Source organism: Topomyia yanbarensis, chromosome 2, assembly GCF_030247195.1.
Source record: "Topomyia yanbarensis strain Yona2022 chromosome 2, ASM3024719v1, whole genome shotgun sequence".
NCBI classification, from domain to species: domain Eukaryota; kingdom Metazoa; phylum Arthropoda; class Insecta; order Diptera; family Culicidae; genus Topomyia; species Topomyia yanbarensis.
In genome coordinates, this window is record NC_080671.1 from 304,281,838 (window position 1) to 304,295,726 (window position 13,889).

Consider the following 13,889-nt stretch of genomic DNA (forward strand, 5'->3'; position numbering starts at 1 on the left):
ATCTTTGAAAATGAACTATCTTGGTTATGCAACTAATTTCCCTGATCTTATTTTATTGCAAATAATTAAGTAGGTTTTATTTTATTATATTCAGAATTACACATATTTTGTCGCATGTAATTTTAAATATTCTTCGATTTGATGGCATTGTAAGGGAACACGTATCCGCCGTTTAATATAAGGTGGTGCAATTTTGTGTAAAATCCTTACTGTAAACAGGAAAACCTGAAATTTTAGAAGCACAGTTTTCAGTCAGTTTTATTGAAAAATTCAGTTAAAGTAACTAATTAGCACACATTAAACATGGATAATACATATTTTTCGACGCTTTTGAACATTTATTATCAAATGCGCCTATTTAATTCGTCACATCAAAATGATTGAAACATACATACATCAAAATGATGAAACATACAATACCAATTTGCAGCAGTTATATCAGCACGAATAATATATGGTCGGTGTTGAGCAGACCGGACTAAGTCGCAAAACCTTAAAAAATGAGGTAATGATAGCACTAGATAAAGAATTTCTTCAGCTACATTGGACTTTTAGCTAATTTGAAATATGTTACAATAAGCAAGAATTATAGCAAAAATTTATTTCAAATTATAATGTAAAGGATGCTGCGATTCAAGCTTTAAACTCGTTTTTCTCGAAATCAATACAATGTCACTTAGTCCGGTCTGACTTGACACCGACCATATGTTTTATTGTCATTCATTGACTTACTTTTAATCTCATTACTTAATTTAATCAAATCAAATTAATTAATTGTTCTCATTGTATCGAATACTTTCAACTTGTCATGTTAACTATATTTCTTCATGAGTATAAATATATTCTAGCTTGATTACTTGGTTACTTTCTTTTCGTTCTTATTGTCTCCAATCGCGTTCTAGTAATTAGAGTAAAAATTAGCGTCATCGGTTGCATATTCGATATACGAAGCTAGTCGTTTCAGGTATTTCGGTAGTGCTTATTTTATACCGTTTAAAATGCGCTTCAGTTAGCTTAACAACGAGCGCGAATAATGATAACATAAAAATCGGCACCTTATTCAATTGATCAATATATAGTCGTCATTTCATTTGCGTTGCGTTGCGAAGCACGGTGCTATTCGTAGATTGCATACTAACGATTATCATGTTGCCTATCGGTAATTAAACTCATCTTGCTTGTGAGATAAATGATCGGGAATGAGCATTATCTCTTTTGAGTTCAGTAAACCAATAGCATGAGAATCGTTATTGCCGGCCACGACCATCTTCACCGATACTTAGAATAGGGTAGGAAATGTTGATGTAATATCTACTTAAGGAAGGCCACCGACTCAGCGACGCTTCCATAGGTATTACGAAGTTGGATTGATGGACAGGTATAGATCTAGGATTCGCCACAAGCAGGCAATGCGACCACGAAATGAAAGTTTTTATGCGGTGAGATGGTTAGTCTCCGAATATACGAATACTCAGAGCAAAAAGATATTTAGTTATGTTTTTTTGTGTTTAAACTCTGGATAGCCGGCCATCGAGAGTGATTTACTTTTTCCCTAAACTACAGCAATTTGAACTCCAAACAGCCGGCCGTGGGAGTATTGCTAAAACTGCGAGCTAATCTGATATCTTTAATCGACAATCGGTACGATCGCGCGTAATGTGGACAAAAACTATGTATAGTGCAAAATGATCGCGATATAATATCAAGAATAAACAATTTGTGAAATTTTAGAATGGATCGCGTGAATGAAAGAAACGAACGTCTATATAGCTTTAACTACTATTTTTGACGGAAACAACACTGATCGAGGTATATTACGATGTTTCCGTACCCGAATCTATAGAATAAGTCGCATTTCTAGATTTTATGATAAACGCGCCGAAAATTTTCAGCAAAATGCATTGCGATCTTGACAGCTACCCACGCGCAGCGTTCAAAGGAGAAAGATAAACAAACATATCGCGACGCGTAAAAAATTCAGAGCCAAACAAAACCCACTCGTTGAATTTAGCCCACTTATACATTTGGTATTTCAAAAATTCGAAGCCCCCTAGAGTACTATTGATTTCGAAAATAAACAACTGACTGGTTCCCCAATTCAACCCTTTTACCTTCGTTGATATCAAGGAAATCTAGAGAAAATTTAGAATAGGGCGCAAGTAACAATGAGAGTCCCTCCGTGGGGTCCCTCCTCCCGTTCACTACCACGGCCATTCCAACATTTACTACTTTACTCTGCACAACATTCCAGTAAAAACCGTCGGCTTTCGATATGTACTGGAAAACTAGTGCAAAGTGTTGCAATGACGTCGCAATAAACGAAAGAGAAAGTAAACAAAGAGAGGCTCTCAATGCCACCTACGCCCCATTGAAAATTCTCTCTAGAAATTAATATATTCCTACCTTGTTCGTTTGATTTTCACCCCGATGCATACTTGCCAGAGCCCTGCTTGCTCTTTCTTCGCTCGATTCCGCCGCTGAAGTATGGTTTGTGAGAACCACCACTACCCAGCTTTATACCGCTTTCTTTCTTTTTCACTGCACACTTGCACAAGTTTCTCATTTCCAATTTGAATTCACACTCATACACATCTATCCTCATCCGCTGAGTGAATCTGTAATGATACCAGAGAGGGAGAAAAGGGGAAAAAGAAAAAAAAATCGCTGTCTCTAGTCTTCGTATTCGCTCCGATTGTCGCCGTCCCTCGCCATCGTCCCGCACAACAGAGGCGGAATCTCGTTCTCCGCTCTCTTCGCCTGGTGGTACTGCTCGCTCGGTGTGACGCGTTCTTTCGCGTTTTCTATTTCTGCCAATTTTAACGACATCTTCACTACTAAAAATCTTCACCGGTTCCCGGAATTTCCAGCTGCACTCCGACTATCCTGCAACACTTAACACTTCCACATCCGTACACTGCTCACTGCCTACAATACCGAAAATTACACCGATGAAAACAGCACTGTTTACTGCTCCGCAAAACGCATCTGCTCAGCTTGACTATCGCCACTCGAATCTATATAGTCGTCATTTCATTTGCTATATGAAGTTTATACACGATAAATAATACTTGTATTATGAAACCTTCAATTACATAGGTATTGCCATATCTATATCGACCAATGTCTCGAAACACTAAAGATAATTCGCCGGAATAAAGAAACAAGAAATAATCAAATCGTGAACATACCGTTAGATTCAATTAAACATGAGCAACACTTCCGACTGTCGGCAGTCCGGAGCGGAAGTTGCTTTTTTGCAAACCGATGATTTCCAAATTAATTCAACAAGCGATAAATCTATCATAAATTCTCGGCAGCCGGCTGTCCAGAGCAATAAACACATGATAACACTTCTGAGAGTTGCATAGATTGTATCACTTATCAAGGTGAATCCAGATTTGTGTGACTCTTTACCCCATCCTACTAACAAAAAGTCCTTCCCGTGGCAAACGTGGGGATGCAGAGGTATACACGGTCTCCATAATAACGTTTGCTGCACTAACATTCCTTTCCTTTCCCGATGACTATATGGACGTGGTCGGCGCCGTTATTGACATTGCAAAGTATAGAACTCTCGAAACGTGCACATTGAGAATGGATAGCTACTCCCAGGCCCCATTCGTTGATTTTCCGGCAATTTCGCTAGTTCTGGTCAATCACGGAGTAGCAACTACGAATTGTACGGTCATTATGCTCATGCTCAGTATTAAGGTTAAAAAGGTTTTATTATTATTCAGGTAGGGGAAAATTCACTCATTCGTTTGATTGCATCTGATAGCCATTCATCCTTGGCTCATCAGCACATAATCAGCCTAATGAGCATGGAACAACGAACCATGAGAGAATGCGATGAATCCTCTCTCCATTATCACGTTTGTTAAATCCGAAGAATCAGCGAGCACGCACCAGTAGTGAGTGGTAAAAATTATACTAGAAACGAGCCGAATGTCAACAGAATAGGTAGGAATTAGGTCATTCAGCCATATGCTGTTTACATTTTTTTAGAATATCAATTAAAAATCATTTTGAAGTTTTAAAGGTTGAACATATGAATGGCTGCCCGAAGAGAAATATACAGTAACAAATCCATGATTTTCACTGTGACAGTACAGTAATTTCACAATAATTTACGGTAAGTTTTAGTGTTATGCTACAATACAAAAACAATAAAGTTGAACGTTTTGCAGTAAATTTCAATGTAAAATAGACTTTTACAGTAAAAAAGGGGGTGGTTATGTATCTTAACATAAAAAAAGATTTTTCTACATATATTTTTTCTCGAAAACAGTAAAATTTAATGTGAATTTACCGTATCAGTTTTTTGCTGAACAGTAAAATTTATTGTTACATGAAATTTTATCGTAAATCTGAGAACTCTGCATCTAACAATGTTAAAAAAAGTAATTATTATAATACTTATTGTTTTATGATTGTTTGTAGGGTAAATGCTATTGTAAAATTCTATCCGGGTGGCGTCCAAAAGGGGCTAACCCACATTTTGAATTTTTTACAGGAAAAACTTCCGCATTTCCAAATTAACATTGTTTTTATTGTTAAAATACATTATTTTATTAGTAGTTCATTGACCCATATTGCCTAGAAAAAATAAGATCATTACATATACTACTTTTCAATTCATGACCATTTTCGTAATTCGGGGGGCTAACCCCAGGGGTAACCCACAATTAACACGTCCTTTCCTTATCATTCGTTTTAGAATTATAGTGTCTTTGGCAAAGTTGTTGTATGACATCTAGCGCTTTATTTGATCTTTTCATATTAGTTCGGCATTCAATCGCTAGGGCGGCGCTGTTATAAACTTTTTAATGGAACGAGATAGAAAGATGGTCTCTATGGCAAAGTTGTATGTCTGGTAATTATAAGTATATCTTCTGAAGAAATGAACTTTGTAGGTCCGACAGATTTTGGCGCATTTTTGAAAACATAATCAGTATGTGAATGTTTTTACTAAAACCTTCTCTATCTCGAAATATACAGGACCTAGAAAGTTTGCATCTTCAGAAGATATGTTTAACCCTCTGCTGCCCAAGCCCGTCTTTTAGCGGGGTTCAGTAGAATCGCTGTAAAAATTCTCTTCAAAATAGTCCCACCTATCATTCAAATACGTTATCTGCCTGTTGAAATCATGATATAAAATGATATTTGAGTTGAAAGTTGTAAATTTGAGGATAACGAAAAAAAAAATATTTTGCATGTGATAATACAATTCGATTGGAAAATTATCTCACATTTTGGAGCTTTCAAAAACAAAAATAAAAATTATTGATAAGTTAGTTTACAATAGTACTTTGCAGTAGAATTGAAATTTGGTCTTGAACTAATTTCAAGTCCAGTAGGGTAACTCCAATTGTAAAACATGTTACGAAAAGTCCTATAATATACGTTATGATAAACAACGCTTTTGTTTATGCAACTCTCTTCAAACAGTAACAATGCTGATGCTTTACCAATTGTTCATATATTCATTCATATTCATATTACCAATTGTTCATGCGAGAATCGACGGTACTCCAAATTTATTCCGAAGCTTTTCAATGACTTACGGTTATTATCAAAGTCGAATTGGAATTTGAATCCGTTTGAATCATGGAAATTCGTTTCCCTCTTCGCTCTTCCTTTTAAATGCATGAATGCAAGATAAAAAAGTGCCGCCGCCGAAAAACTGGAACCCAATAATACACCAATGACATATTACATGACTCTATATAATGGTCAACTATGCAAACAATCTTAAACTAAAAATGTCCCACTTGCACGAATAGGTGGATTAAGAAAATTTTAATATTTTGTGTTCCTGCCAAAGAACCTCACAGTAAACAACTCAAAATCAAAGAAACCCGTCATGTCGTTCTTAAGTTACGCGATAACAAACGGAACAATTCCATTTTTATATATAGAGATATCCAGCAAAAGGTGCATATATGAGAAAAGCACAATTGCACTGATAGGTGAATTAAGAAAATTTATATATTTTATTTTTACGCCAAAAAACCTTCCACAGAAAATAACCAACAAAATAACGCAAAAATCAATTAAATCCGTCATGTCGTTCTTGAGGTATGCGATAACATACGGAACCATTTCATTTTTGTATATGGAGATTTTTGTTGGCCCAGCTGCCCAATCCTACCTTTTGGCGGGTTACATGTTTTGAGGTTTAACTGAAAAACCCGTAACTTTTGTAAACCGGCAATATGTTTTTCGGTTTTCTTATCATAAAAAGACTATTTAAATTTTTCGAAGGGAAACAAAAAAATTGGGCAGTAGAGGGTTAAAATGATAAGACCTACAACTTTCTCGAAGACACATTTCTATCTAGCTTCATTAAAAAGTTGATAGCGACTGAATTCCGGACTAGTGTGATTCAACCAAATAAAGCACTAAATGCCATACAGAAACTCTTCCGAAGATACCATAACTCTATAACGAAAGATAATTGATTACACGTTTTTTAACTTTCCGACCACAATGTACCGTTTTTCCCTTAATCCCTTATTGCTCGGTAAACTTTCAACGTAGATACATGACACCTTCACTGGAATTTTCGAAAAAAATATTCTCAATAATATATACATAGCAAGTGTATGAGCGGCCCTTATATTCAGGAACGACTGTTTGGGCCGAAACGTAAACTTACAAATTAATCCAACTAAAGCAATATTATATCGAGTTCACCGATATTCTCTGCTGGCGTCCAAATGGGGCTAACTCACATTTTTCCGAAATCGACATTTTTGCATTTTTTGATAGTTCTAAGTAATCCACGCGTACTGCCATTTAAGAATTTTGAAAATAATTTTTAGATTTTTTGCTATTAGCAGTCAAAGTTGACCATGGAGGTAACCCCATGGCTGGCTTCCAAAAGTGGCTAACCCCAGAGTTTTATGGAAATTCAAATTTTCTCATTCGTTTTCCGAGGTTTTAAGAAAAAGTAGTCAATCGATGTGCAATCAGTAAGTTTTGTGTTGTAGCTGACATCCCGTATAAATGTGTACCATATGCCAACCATTGCATCAAACGTTGAACAACCATTTTCAATATGGTTCGTTCAACAATAGATTAACCATTGCCTAGTATAATATCGAACATAACCAGTGTCGTTTTTCCATACTCGACCATACGAACAACGGGTTGTTACGAATAGTCACCATACCAAAATGTGCTGTTTTCCATATACATTTTGACAACATATCATTCAAGAACCACACAGATTATGGTGGCATGCATATTTTAAGTCTAGCGATGGATAAAATATTAGCTAGAGAAAGAATTCTCTTGCCATTCACATTTCAATTCTATCGATTGATGAAATTTTATTTTGTTACGCGCCATTTTCTGAAGAAAGCTTCGTTGACACTAAGTGGACAGACACTTTATCCAATTGAGCTATCACAGTAACATTGTAAGACGAGGATTTTTGACAATCTTAAACTACAGATTTTTGGAGCATAGTAAACAGATATACGAATAACAAAGACCATCAGAGCAATATTAACCACTGGCACAAATGTACAATGTAGTATACAAATCTCTAATATACGATACACGGAAGGTATTGGAAATGGTAACTAAAATGGATAATGGTAGTATAACAGTTCAATTATAATGGTGGAATATATCAGTAGTATTCCCAATATGGTGAGTATTATATGAATAGTTTGGAAATCCGAAGATTTCTGGAATGGTATTTATTTATACGGGATATCGGTGACGCCAGCCATTCATATATATTTATATATTTAGAAAGATGAACTAATGCCGGTTTATGAAATAAAAGGAGAATTTTATTCTTCATTTAACGACCCAATTGAATTCTGAATGATTCAAAATTCACTCACTCATCAAATGCATTCGTTGACTCGTTCAGTGAACTGCATATACATAATTCTAAAAGTAAGCATGGGGTGCGATATGTAACGGGAAGGATGAATTAGAATATCTCCTAACTTTTTGTTCGGTTCGTAAACTTTTTGGTGATTATACAGAATGAATAAATAATAATGTAATTATAACGTGAAAATATAACCTAGTCTGAATATTGCTTCTGTGACATATAAATTCGATAACAATTGTTGCTTCGCAGACAAGGACTTTGAGATGTCGCCTTTAGGAATGACTTGAAATAGTAGTGCCGGATGCGACCGGCAAGCGATAGAAATTGTGAAATTCAATCTTCTTTAAAAGGCTAGATTTTTGTAAACAAACTTTTCGCTCATTATTCCCGAACAGAGTGGGATTTCATGCAAAATACATGTTGATCCACATCGTTTCCCTTCGTAGTAGCAATAGAACAAGTTTTTTTGCACTACAATTATTGTAAATTAAGTGTAATCAGAGCAATAAAAGTTTCTAATCTTTTAGCGATATTGAAAATTATATTTAATTGTACAGAACAGCAAGTAATATTACGCGTTGGTGGATAGTGGTACATAAAAACGTGTTTACTCCAAAATTCGTGGGTTAACACAAACATATTTTCTAAAAAGCTTGACGGGAAGGTACCGTATATCAATATTTTTCAGGAGTGGGCGTAGCGTAGTTGGTAAATCGATTGCCTTGTACGCAGCGCACCTGAGCTCGAGTCCCGACCCCGCACATAGGGTTAGAAATTTTTCATAAGAGATTTTTCTAACCCGAAGAGGCGAATGACCTTAAGGTTAAAACTTCTATAATCGAAAAAAAATCCAAGCCCTTTGAATTCTCTTTGTTTTCTAAAAGAGTTTTACAGGTGGGCTTAGGAATGGAATAATCAACGTCGTTTTGGGATAAAGGATCCGTTTAGTTTTTTCGAATCTGCTATCTACTTAACATGCTCAACAACTCAACAGTCGAATTAGGACCGCAGGCCGATTCAGAACTCCAGTTGTTTCTCAGTCATGGTAATATTACGAAAAGCACAGATCAGCTAAATAGCTGGATTTTAGTTGGCCGCAGCAGTTAACTAAATCAAGTGCATTCTGTGGTACTGCTAGGTAATATTTTCGTCTTATATCTCTCTGGATAATACTGTTTTGTTTAATTGGAGTGGAAATAGTTTAATATGCATTTGTCAAATTCGGACCTTCTGACATACATTCTATCATTCATGATTCAACCGTCTGAGAATGAAGTGTGCGCAGCCGGTTAAGCTTTTAAGTAAAACAAAAAAATTTCCGAATCATTTAAATGTTATAGCTCATAGCGCCCTTGTTTTTGGTTCGATCTGGATAGCTCCTATTCTTTATAGTTTATTAACTTAAAGTTTTAAACATCGAAGAAAAACTTTTCATTTCACAATTTTAAAGCCAATAATAAGAATGTACTTAAGTACGATAGAAGATATTGAAAAAAATCGGATCGCAAATTCCTGGACTTATTACATCGAAAAAAGCCGTATCGGATATATGGTACTAAATAGAATATTATATCGATATCCTAGGGCTTATAGGGAATTTTGTTTAACCAAAAGTTAATATATTGAATCAAAAAAAGGTTCTAGATAGCAATTTCCGACCTCTACTCGTCACGTCTGTTTGACTGAGATTAAATTGTTCTTACAGTTATAGTACCTTGTATTCTGGTTGCTGTTGAAAATCGAAATAGTGAACTTGCGCCTTTCGACTTTTCTCCTATTTTAAGCGTGCGCAACTAAAGCGCAACTGGTGTAGATGATGGGAAAGTTAATTCTCTAACGATCGATTTCTTCCCCCGGGCTTAACTTTTAAACCAGGTTTACCACTAAGCTTAAACCTTGCTTAAGTATTAAGGGGGGGGGGGGGGAGGGATGAAGAAATCGGTCCTGCCCAGTGAGCAAATTTTCTGGCAGAGACCGCTCTGCTAGATTTCTGTAAGTCTTGGTTTGGCATGATGATTGAATGGCGGGCTGAATTTTTACAGCAACAAATCGGTCACCACCGAAAACAAACCGACCAGAACTGCAACGTTGTACGAAACTAACTGGCTCAACTACGATGGCCGCCTCTCGCTCGTTGTAAAAAAAACAGCCCGCCTTGCACCACGCCGTCACTGACACCTACCGTTTCGCGAATTCAGTAAACTTTTCGACAGCAAGTGAGAATTGTGGCCTATCTAACCCTATATTACTTATTCACAAACACAAAACAAAAATGATCTAACCTATCTTCACGAACAAAACCGTTGACAAACGCGAAAATGAACAAAAATTTACAACTAAATGTGAACGGTATCGAACAGCGGTGAGCATAATTTTTGTGTAAACAAATACACTCTACGGAGTGTACACAAAAACATAGGGTAAAAAAGGTATTTTGGCCCACTTTAGGACATAGTTTTTAGAATTTTGCGAATAAGACATAAAGGCTGCAAAGGTTGGTAAACATACTCATACACAACATCGGCTTACATCTGACCATCAATACAGATCCCTTAAAAACGTATAATTTACTAAGAAATCAAAAAAAGTTGTATTTTTCATAAAATACTTTTTTTTCTATTTCCGCCACCCAAATTTCATTTTGGCCCGTGGCGGAAATATATTTTGGCCATGGGAACAATTTTGCAAACATATTGTCGCCCACTTCGTGTATACTCGCAGTAATTTAATATTGGTGTAGTAAACTACCGTCACAGAAATAAAGAATAGAGAATTATCAAATTCTATTTTTATTCCAGCTTTCTCTTTTGATTCATCCATGTTATTCCTATTAATGTGACTGAATCTCTGAATAATGACTCGCCATCTCAATCGTTTACCATGTATCTGTCAAGTCATTCCAATCGCATAACATACCATGGGGCCATTGGCACGTCTCGTTCTCGATTGGAATGACACTGTTAGGTAAATGGTAAACAAACAATTGAAATGACAAGTCGTCATACTAAGGATTCAACGTCTTTATTTCTATGGACCATTGCAAGATGACGTCAACTGAATAAAAATACTCGTGTCTAATATGTACATATGGTTATTTTTCTCGTAGAAGGCTATTTGCACAAATTTAGTTAATTTCTAAATCTTACGTCAGTTTCAACTACTGGTTTACTATAGAAAATGTCAGGGTGAACATCCATCTCGAGCTATTGATTTGAGTAAGATCGAATGGATTATTCAAAAGTACTGCCTTTTGACTGTATTGACAGCTTATACCGCTAGTTTGGAATATACTGGTACGGCAGCGAAAGTGTTTCAACGGAATTTCATTCAATTGCTTACAGAAGTATTTTATACATGTTTTCTCGAATATGGAAGTCTATTATATGCAACAACAGTATTTATTCAAATGAGCTGAATAATGCCGCGAGCAGCAACAAACACGAGATCAACAACGATCGGGCCCAGTACCACTAAACAAGCAGCCATTACCAAGAGTGAAGTAACAATGATAACACCAAATGCCTCCAAACTAACAACCAACACCATCAATAAGCTTCAGTCTATTCTCAACCACCAAAGGCATCAGTCACAATACCAGTGTGCTCTCTGCTGCTACCCAAGCCAGCGCAAGCAGATGCTTTTTTCTTGTGTGCTTTGTCTGAAGAACAAAGGGAACCGTTACTATTATTCTATCAAGATGACTGAGTCTCGACAACAAAATGTGATTCTTCGGGCCGACACGGTGGCCATTGACTTCCGGTCTTTCCGCATAAGACCGAGTATTGGTGATGTGGAACATTTGCTGAAGGAGAAAATGCAGCTTCGGTTTTCAGACGTCAGTTTCATTCAGTTGGAGCACGTCAGACACGCGGTGCTGATAACGTTCAACAAATTCGCCCAGGCAAAAAAATCATTTCGCAAAACAACTTGAAACACGTTCTGGATTGTGACACCGCAAAAATCAAGATCCCTGTGTATATGGATAACGGAAACGTGGAAGCTAAATTACATGATTTGGCACCACATACTTGCAAAGTGGCCATTAAAAGATTCATGTCGTATTTCGGAGAAGTGGAATCAATCACGGAGGATACGTGGAGGAAGTACTTTCCAGGTATTTCAAATGGTGTTTTTGTGGTGAGAATGCGGGTAGACCAACCCATTCCCTCTTACCTTACCCTGCAGTACACAACAGAAGGGGTGATACTATTATACAGCAAACTCTATGTACATATCAAGGACAAACTAACACGTGCCAATTCTGTGAACATACGGCACATTACGGACAACCCTGCCCAGAAACCGCTAAGAAAAGCTCATCTACAGAAAGAAATACCAACACTCAGTCTCCAATATCATTCCATGAGCCACAAACGGTTGCCAAATTTGTGGCTGCTGTTCAAGCAATAATGACAACTGCGAAAGCCGCTTCAAGTACCACAAACTCAACAGTTAATTCCAGCAACGAGGAAGCTACTAGCAATGACGGAGGGTTCACGGTCGTGACCCGAAAGGGAAAGAAGTTAGGAACAACACCTGATCGCGAACATCAAGGCAGTAACCCCGATGATGACCCGGACAAGTACGAAGACGACAAAGATACAAATGACCCCCTTGATATAGTTGACGTGGATGCAAGGATTTCCCCGACACGAAAACGGATCTCCGCGCGCAATGGCAAGTCGCGCATACGGCATCGATCTTAGCATTAATTGTTTGTTATTTTTATTGTTTACATCATGTAAATATATAAAAGACCCACGGCTCCGTGAAGCTAACGCCTTGACCCGTGCCAAATAAACGAATTAAAAAAAAACACCATCAATAAAGAATCAAATGCCGATGGAAACGGATTTACAAAAGCGAGTTATAAGTTCAACAAGCAAATAAAAACATGCGACTGTTAGCATCATGAATGCAGTACCGAAGACGACATGGACGTGAGCAAAAACGCGTGACAAGACGGAACGAATGATCTCCATAGTCCGGGCGACAACACAGAATGTTTCACAGCCAAGGAAGAGAATCTCAACACGCAGCGTCGAGCTGTGGCAACAAGACCCGATAGGCAAGCATTTAAAAAAAATTTAATTGTTACATAGTATAAAAATCGAAAAAGTCCCACGGCTCATTTATGCTAACACATGGAGCCGTGTCAAATAAACAAGAAGGAAAAATATGCGAAACAACAAGCTTTGTCGCCTACATTCTTCATTGAGTAGCAATAACGTCAAGAAACGGATGAAAAGGTAAATTGCAGAAGATATGGCAGAAATGTGTTTTATCCCTAAATCGTACAATATATTGTGGTCATAGCTTATTGTATGATCTGCGATGTAATTTTTCGTATAATTTACGCAGTTTTACTTTCGTCAATTAGTTATGATTACAGTAACATGATTTGTTCAACAAAAAATGACGTATTTTAATAACAATATGTTTTGAAAGTAGTTCGCAACATTGCTACTTCCTCCAGTTTTTCCATCATTCCTGTATAGAGGTTGATGAGTTTCCACAATTTTGCGATTTATAATGGTAATATGTATCTGCAACAATAATCTTGGTATAAAATAACTGTAATAAGAGTTTTTCAAGAAAACTGCGACTAGATTTTCAAAATTTTATGTAAATTCGTTTAATAAACATAAAAAAGTGTTTGGGTGGGCCAAAATATGTGAAGTGGCCAAAATACCTCTGTTACCCTATATTTTCAACAATTGCTAAATTGCTACCCTGACGAGTCAGGATGATATATAAAGGGTGGGAGCATTATCGGGTTGTGACTGTGTTTGTGATCGTCGTGAAAACGGTTGGAATTGTGTGACGTCATAACACCCATAACAGCAAGAAAACATTGGAAAATTTTCAGATTTGTTTAGTGATTAGTAAAAATATTATACTCTGACAAGAAATTTTAACTTTATTGATTTCTCTAAAATCAGTTTCGGAAATGTTTAATTTTTTTATCATTTTTTCGCACTACAGCACTTCGTTTATCACATTGATTTTTGTTTAGTTTTGACTTAAGATACTT